Here is an 8798-nt window from a genome sequence, read left to right as displayed (position 1 = left end):
GGAGGGAGATGGAGGCAGGGAAAAGTCAATGTTTGTGCTGAACCGAACGGTCAGAGCAGGAGAGAGAACATCTCCCTGGGAGATGAGGAGCAGCCCCATTATGTGACTCTGTATTGATTTCTTCCCCCTTTGTTCCAGTTTGGCAAAGTGTGTGATGTTTTAGGAGGGAGCTTTATCAGCTCAACCTGCAGGTCAATTAACCAAACCCTCCCTGATGGAAGGAAAGTGCATTTGTGCTGTGCAGCTGCCAAGAGGGTTAAATGGGAGGGAAGACATTCAGAGGCTCAGATAAGACCCAGAAATTGAATCCCAGAATCCCAGAGTCTCTGAGGCTGGAAAAGCCCTCCCAGCCCGTGGAGGGGAGGGGGACACCTTCCACCAGCCCAGGTTGCTCCAAGCCCTGTCCAACCTGGCCTGGGACACTTCCAGGGATCCAGGGGCAGCCACCACCTGTTCTGAACCACTTGAGAGAATGAGGGAAATTTGTAATTATTGATCAAGGCTGAATTTTAGGGTGGCTTTTAATCATCATAGTATCACAGAATCATTTAGGTTGGAAAATACCTCTGAGATCACTGAGCCCAATCATCTCAGAAAAGTCTGGGGTTCAAAGGAGCTTTGAGATCACCCAGTTCCATCCCACCTGCCCCAAACCCATCTCTATATATGAGATTAAAAGAAATATTTAGCAAAGCAATTTCCTCCCAGCACTTTCATAACTCTCTTTTTGCTGTTTCTGCCAGAGACTTCTGTAAATTCGTGGTTTGAGTCAAACCCTCGAAGAATTTGCCCTGTCAGAGGACAAACATCCCTGTTTTGTTCAGGCAGCCCCTGTACTCACCCGGGTGACAGCAGAGGATGTGGGGAGGGCAGCAGGACCTGCCCTGGCTGCTCACAGAGCTCAGAGGGCTGGGGAGCTGCATTGAACCAGCCCCAAAGCCCACGGGGCTCCCTCAGGGACCCCCCAGCTCCTGCCTCTGCTCCTCAGGGCCTGTGAGCACCAGGGGAATGAGTGCAAGGGGTCCTTGTCTGCTCTGAAAAAATGGCCAAGGGCAGAAGAGGGAGGGGAGGGAGATTTGGGGGCCTGGCTGGAGGAAAAATAATGGCAAAAAATGGCTACTGAGAAAAATCCTCAGTTTTTCCCTGCTCTGGGAAACTCTGACAACAAGCACTGGGGCTGCAAGGAAGGGCTGCAATCGAGGGCTGCCCCAGCTCAGCAGTTGGAGGTTTCCTGGGTGCACTCAGAGCCCACCAGGAGCTGACACTTAAACTGGGACCTGCTCCTGTCCTTGCTGTGCATTCCAGGACATGGCAGCGTCCCCAGTGCCCCCTGAGCAGCAGTCAGACAGACAGACAGACAGCACCAAACACTCAGCTACAACTGACTTTCCCACTGTGTCACCTTTTTCTTGCATTTAAGCACCACCTATAAATTAGAAAATAATTTTTCTGGAAGGAGCAGATCAACAACTCTTGGTGGAAGCAGAAAGTTCTGGCACAAACCCAATTAAGGGCTTCGTTTCCTGAATTAGGAACAAATTAACTCATCACCCACACGGCAAAATCACATTTGCAAAGGGCAGCTCGAGGTGTTTGTGGGGAGGGGTTTGGGGGCAGGTTTGGGCAGGGGAGGGAGCCCTGGGGCTGCCCAGAGCCAGCCACAGGTGATCAGTCAGATCAGGAACAGACCCGTCATAAAATCATGGAATCATGGAATCATGGAATCACAGAAGGGTTTGAGTGGGAAGGGGCCTTGAAGCTCATCTAATTCCCACCCCCTGCCACGGGCAGGGACACCTTCCACCAGCCCAGGGTGCTCCAAGCCCCGTCCAACCTGGCCTGGGACACTTCCAGGGATCCAGGGGAATTGTGGTGTCTTTGTGAAAACATGTTTATAAAGGGGAGAAAATGTCAAACCTTGAGAGGAGTGAACATCAAGAGTGAGAAACAGCACGAGGAGCAGCAAGGTCAGGGCAGGAGGAGAACCCACCCCTGAGCAGGTGCTGCCCCAAGGGAATGAATCCTTTCTGAATTTCACTGTCCAGTTTGTCCCTTCATCTCTCAGCACTGCAAAGTTCTCCTTCATCTCCACTGCTCTGAGCCTGGGGGGGGGGTCATAAAAAGCTTCAAAACAACCCAATTCCCTCCTTTCCTGTATGTGCCGAGCTCAGTTCCTGCTCAGCCAGTTTGGCAACCTCCCAGAGGTGTGAAAAATGACTATTTATGCTATTTATTTTTATATATTTAGATATATTTATATTTTTTATATATTTAAATATCACATTTCTATTTTTTTCCTTCTCCTTGGCTGTGGGCCCTGGGCTGGAGGAAGAGTTGCTGGGGACCCCTGGGGGAACCCACAGAGACCCCACAAGACCCTGTGACCCTGAGGGCAGCGTGGGCCAGGAGCTCCCTGGATGTGGGGGATCCTTCCCAGATCAGGGGTGCAGGAAAACAGACCTGCTCCTGTGCCACATCAGTTCTTTGGACACAGTGAAGAGGAACCACCTTTTGTATCGGTCCAGAGTCATAAATATTCCAGCTCTGCAGCAAAACACCTTTCTTGTCCTGAGCCTTGCAGGAAATAAAGGAAGCAGGCTCATTAAATCACTGGAAATATCGTGGATTTCATTATCTTTTTTGTGCTGTATTTGCAGCACTGTCCTGGGAGGCAGCTCTGCAGCAGCCCCTCACATCAATGACTAATTCAGGCAGCAGAAATCACATCTGAGTTATAAACAGGAGGGCAAAGGCAACCAAAGAGACAGACAAAAAATTGTTGTTCACATGTCTGTGCTCCTCCCCATGACCTGGGAGCTGCTCCCCCACGGAATCCCTGGATCACTGGGCTTGGAAGAGCCCTCCCAGCAACATGATGGGAACAATTTTCATGTGCAGTTCATAGAGTTCCAGACTGGTTTGGGTTGGAAGGGACCTCAAAGCCCATCCAGTGCCACCCCTGCCATGGGCAGGGACACCTTCCACCAGCCCAGGTTGCTCCAAGCCCCGTCCAACCTGGCCTGGGACACTTCCAGGGATCCAGGGGCAGCCACAGCTTCTCTGGGCAACCTGGGCCAGGGCCTGCCCACCCTCCCAGCCAGGAATTCCTTCCCAATATCCCATCTATCCATGCCCTCTGGCACTGGGAAGCCATTCCCTGTGTCCTGTCCCTCCATCCCTTGTCCCTCTCCAGCTCTCCTGGAGCCCCTTTGGGTCCTGGAAGGGGCTCTCAGGTCTCCCTGGAGCCTTCTCTTCTCCAGGTGAACCCCCCCAGCTCTCCCAGCCTGTCCCAGAGCAGAGGGGCTCCAGCCCTGGGAGCATCTCCGTGGCCTCCTCTGGCCTCGCTCCAACAGCTCAGAGATAAAACATCCCCCTCTGTGGAATGTGTTTGGCACTCTGGGTGCTGGGACAGACACCAGCCCTGCCATGGGAGAAGTGCTTTTGTTGTTTACTGTTTCTATTCCTGGCTTTTCCCAGGCAGCAGCTTCTCCTCCGTGGGGATTCAGCCCCTCCAGTCCCAGATTGGGGCAATCAGGTTCCTTAAGGCACATAAATATTTCCCTGCAGGTCCTTTTGGTGGGTTGAGGAGCTGCTTGTGGGACAGGATCAGGTGCTGCAGGTCCGGGCAGGGCCAGGCCAAGCCTCCAGCTGAGCTGGGCAGGGACAGTTCTACATTTAACCTGGTCTTGGGCCAGTATTTTTGAAGATAGTGCCAAGCTCTGAGCCAAGTTCAAGTTTTAGCCAAATCAAGGTGGAATGTGAAAGAATCTACCCAGAAAAGCTGCTGTGCAGCATTGCTGACACATCTAAGTGGGCTTTGTCTCTGGTGGAGTTAATGAGCTGCTCCAGCAGTTCCAGACATCCCAGATTTAGTGAATATTGTGGTCAAGATCTGCCAGTCACACACCTGCAACCTCCACTGGCTTCCTCATTCAGGTTAATTACAGCAGGGCTAATTATCTCAGACACGGGGTGACATCTGCCAGCCCTGGCACTGGAGGAGCTGCAGCTCCCTGCTCACAGCTCCAGCCCCTTTGTGCCTGTGCATGGAGAGGATGCAGACAGCACCAGGAAGGTAAGGATTGGTTCCTCTCCTCTCTGGAGGAACTTCTTGTGAACGAAGAAAAAAAAATAGACCAGTGTTTTCCAAACTTAATGGGAAAATTTATGGTCCTTTCAGCACCTGAAAGACATTTAAACGAGGAAACAATGGTCTGTAATTAGATAATCTACACTGGGTGACATTTTCTGGCAGGTGTTTAGGTATGACTTGAACACTGTTTACAGAAGCAGCACCACCTCAGGAGTCAGGGAATATTCAGTTTACGAATTACTGAACTGGGTAATTGCACAAAGTAAAACTCTGTGAGCCTCTCACGCCAACCAAGCACAGAGGGAACACTCAGCAGTGTGTCAGGATCCCACCTGAGCAGCACCAGCTGGAATGTGCTGTTCCACCCCTGTGCTCACAGGTACACCCCAAAAATAGCCAAAATAGCACAGGCCAGGTTGGCTGGGGCTTGGAGCAACCTGGGCTGGTGGGAGGTGTCCCTGCCCGTGGCAGGGGGTGGGATAAGATGATCCTTAAAATCCCTTCCAAGCCAAACCTTCTGTGATTCCATAAGGAAACGGGACTGGAGCAGCCCTGTGAACCAGGAGGACCCAGTGAAAGCTGAGCCTGATTATTTAATAACCTGGAGAGCTTTGCCACCAGGATGAAGTGCAGGTCCCACTGCCCAGAGCAGGATCTGGGGAACAGATGCCTCAGGCAGGGAGGAGGGAGGGAGGAGCTGCTCCTTCCCAAGCACAGGCTCACAGGATCTCAGACAAATGACTCTGGGCAGAAATGTTTGCTGCTGGAGGGGGTTCACAGCCCAGGGAGCTGAGGGGCTGCAAACAGAGCCCTCTGAGCAACAAACCTGCACCAACACCCTTGGCTGGGCAGCGCTGCCACGAGGGTGGCTTTGCAGGGTTTGCCTCCTGTGGCCAACAGAGATGACTGGACACAGGCTGGAATGTCTCTTGGTTTGTGTCACTGACCAGAGCCAGGCTGAAAAGCCTCCTGGATTGTATCACTGACCACAGCCAGGCTGGAAAACCTCCTGGTTTGTGTCCCTGACCAAATCCAGGCTGAAAAGCCTCCTGGTTTGTATCACTGACCACAGCCAGGCTGAAAAGCCTCCTGGTTTGTGTCCTGCGGAGGACTCAAAGCAGCTTGGAGAAGAGATGAAAATATTTTGGGGTCGAGGAAGTCAAATGTCTGGAAATCCACAGAGATGAGGTCTGGCCCTTTGGAATATTGGGGAAAACAGAGGGTACCAGCGCCTGAGAAACTTGCACCCCGTTCCCAAGCTGCCAGCAGGCTGGTTTAACCCTTCCATGTCTGTTTTCCCTGGAAAACAGGACCGTTTTCACGGCACTGTTGCCTTTGCCAAGGGCTGGAGGGGAAGGAGGGGCACACCCTGTGTGTGTGGGGGGATGCTGGAGGGGACATGTCACTGGTTTTCCTTCCTAACCCAGGGACAGGGACCCTGTGGGTGGGTGCCTGCCCAGAGAGGGGCTCCAGCAAGGTGCTTTGGGTTGGGGCTCCAGCAGGAGCAGTCCCTCAGCTGGTGGGGCTGTCCTGATTCAGGGCTTTGGGGCTTCAGGGCAGGGAAAACCTGAACCTCAGAGCGAGTCCAGGGGCACCAGCTCTCACAGCAAAACCCCCCTGGGCAGCACACACTGCTGGACATCTGCTGCCAGCTCCCAGGGTGGGAACTGGAGGGGACACCCCAGCCCAGAACAAGGTGTGGTTTCCACCTGCAGAGGTGTGTGGGTGACCAGGGTCCTGCTGAGCTGCATCCTCAGAGTGTTCTGGATCTCCCACCTTCTCCCACCTCAGGTTTTTGTACTGATGGAGCATAAATGTGTTCAACTTCAAGCTTGTAACTCCCAGACTATGGAGGGGAGGGTTGGAGACAACAGCCAGAGCCAGCCCAGGGTGGGAGGAGAGGTGAGACAACTCCCAGATGTTCAGGCTAAGACCAGCTGAGTTTGTGTCTTGCCAACAGAAGTTTGTTCCTCTCTAAGAAGCTCCTGGTGGATGATGACACAGGGAATTTGTGCCAACAGGCAGGAGCTGGTGTGTCAGCCCCTGCCTGGCCTTTGCACTTCGTGGGGAGAAGCAGCAGCAAAGTTTCAGCACAAATGAATGTGCAGCCCCTGCCCACCACACTCAGACTCTCCCTGTCCCTCCAGGACTGTTCTCTGGACTTTGTGTTACCTTCAAACTTCTCCTGTCAGAACAAAACCTCAGAAACAAGCATTTTCCTCTGCTTGGCCTTGCAGGTTCTCTCCTGGGTGAATGACAGGAGGGAGGCAGAGCAGAGAAAGGGCCATTCCATGATCACATTTATTGGCCCAGGGCATGGCCTGAGACCACTTTTTGCCCTACAGAGCTGGAGGGAATTCCTATGGCAGGCTCATGGAGGGAAGCCAGGGCTGGAAGCTGACCTTGCTCTCCTTGTTCTCTCATCCTGCAGCTTATTTTGGGATGTCAGCTGAGCCCTGGTGAGCAACTCAGCCTTTCACAAGCAACAGACTGTAAAAGTGCCTTGGTTATCCCTGGCTCAACCTGAAACATGAACTTCTTCATCTTGTAGCAACTTCCAAGCCACAACAGCCCCATTTATTGAGTGTTTCTGGCCCATTCCCCCTATCAGGTGATCATAGAATCACAGAATCCTGGAATCACTGCAGCTGGAAAAGCCCTCCCAGCCCATGGATCCCCCCTGTGCCCCATCCCCACCTTGTCCCCCAGCCCAGAGCACTGAGTGCCACGGCCAGGCCTTCCTGGGACACCTCCAGGGCTGGGCACTCCAAACCTCCCTGGGCAGCCCCTGCCAAGGCCTCACCACCCTTTCCAGGAGGAGAAGGTGATGTTCCGCTGTCTCACCCATTGTAACAACAATTTGCATTCCTGATTTGGCTCTTGCCCTGGTGCAGAGTCTCCACCTGATCCCCCTGATGCCGCAGGGCTGAAAACTCGGTGTCTTCTTCTAAACACAAATCAAGATTCTCCCTCATGGCTTCTGATCCCTCCAACAGCAGCTCCTCCTCCTCCTTCATCCTGGTGGGTGTCCTCGGCCTGGAATCTTTCCCCCCCTGCCTGGGTGTCCTTTTCTGCTCAGCCTGTGTCCTGGCCCTGGCAGGGAACGGGGTGGTGTTGCTGGTCACCGGGCTGGAGCAGTCCCTGTGTGCCCCCTGGACTCCTGGGCTGTGACCAGACCCTGCTCTGTGAGGAGAGTCATTTGGGGCTGGGAGAAGGGGCACACAGCAGGCCCTCTTTGCCTTCCTCCTTTCCAGGTGATACAGAGAAGCAAGAACCCACCTCTGAGTCCGGAGATGTTCCCAGTGCCACGAACATCCCTGTGATAATTTAAGGGGTCCAGCCACAGTTGTGTCCATGCACAGATCCTGTTCCAGCTCTGGCTGCCCCATCCCTGCAAGTGTCCCAGGTTGGACGGGGCTTGGAGCAACCTGGGATAGTGGAACCTGTCCCTGCCCATGGCAGGGGTGGGACTGGATAAACTTCAAAGTCACTTCCAACCCAAACCATTCTATGATTCTCTGAGTTCTGCCCTAAAATCACTGTTTGTGTCCATGGCTATGAAGGGGATCTCAGGACTGGCTCCAATCACAGACCAACACCATGTGTGCAGCTGTGTTCAGATGAATCCCCCCCAAAATGCCATGTTTAGTCCTCACTTCCACATTAATTTAAAAATAAAACTCAGTGAAATGCATCACAATTCAAAACTGGTTTGAATCTGTCCATCTTCACCTCAGACATATTTTTTCCTGTCTTTATGGTGTTTATCCAACTTTCTGCTGCACATTCCATGACATCCAAAAAAACAATTGACAGAATTTTCCTGCTGTCCCAAATTCGCATTTTTTTTCTCTGTGCTGAATTTGCACATTTTGGCTTTACACTGCCTGGGCCTTGGGGAGGGTCTGGTGGAGGCACAAACAGCCCATTCCATGGCATGATCCTTGGAATAAGATCCAGGAGAGGCTTCCAGCCACTGGTACAGCAGAGCCAGGGATGAAACTGCCCCAGCATCGCTCCAGGAAAACACAAAAAAGGCCTTTTAATTCTGCTGGAGGCAGCTCATGCAGCACGTTCCTGCCTGGGCTGGTCATCAGGGCCAGGCTGGACGGGGCTTGGGGCAACCTGGGCTAGTGGAAGGTGTCCCCTCCCAACCCAGACCAGTCTGGGATTCTGTGGTTCTAGGATGGTCCCTGACAGCTTCATTTTGAGGTCTCTGAACCCCCCAGTCCTGCTGGTGTTCCCAGGTGTGCTGTGCCAGCCCCTCACTGTCTCTGACAGCTCTGGGCTCACACACACCCGTGGATCACACTGATTAACTGAACCCTTCACTCACCAGGAGAGAAAATCGGGTTTGTTTGACAGGAGCTGCTTCCTGCAGGCCTCGCTGATTGCCATAATTTAATTTGGCTCCAATCCTTTAATTCTTTATTGACCAAATCTCCCATTAACAGCTCGGGCTCTCTGCTGGGCATTGACGTCAGGGGAGCAATTGGCAGCTCAGCACATCAGCCCCAGCCATGCAGGGGAAGGGGCTGCAGCCCCCCAGGATCCCAGGCCCCAGGGAAGTCTGGCAGGACCTGCCAAAGACCTCCTTGGACACTCAGAGCTCCCCAAAGGTAAGAGCTGCCCCTTCCTGCCAACCCAACACCGTCTGCAGGGTGGGGAGGCCCTGGCCCAGGTTGCCCAGAGAAGCTGTGGCTGC

The sequence above is a fragment of the Neopelma chrysocephalum genome, unplaced genomic scaffold (genome assembly GCF_003984885.1).
Source record: "Neopelma chrysocephalum unplaced genomic scaffold, ASM398488v2 Primary Assembly neopelma1_96654, whole genome shotgun sequence".
NCBI classification, from domain to species: Eukaryota; Metazoa; Chordata; class Aves; order Passeriformes; family Pipridae; genus Neopelma; species Neopelma chrysocephalum.
Note: the sequence above shows the minus strand (reverse complement) of the source record.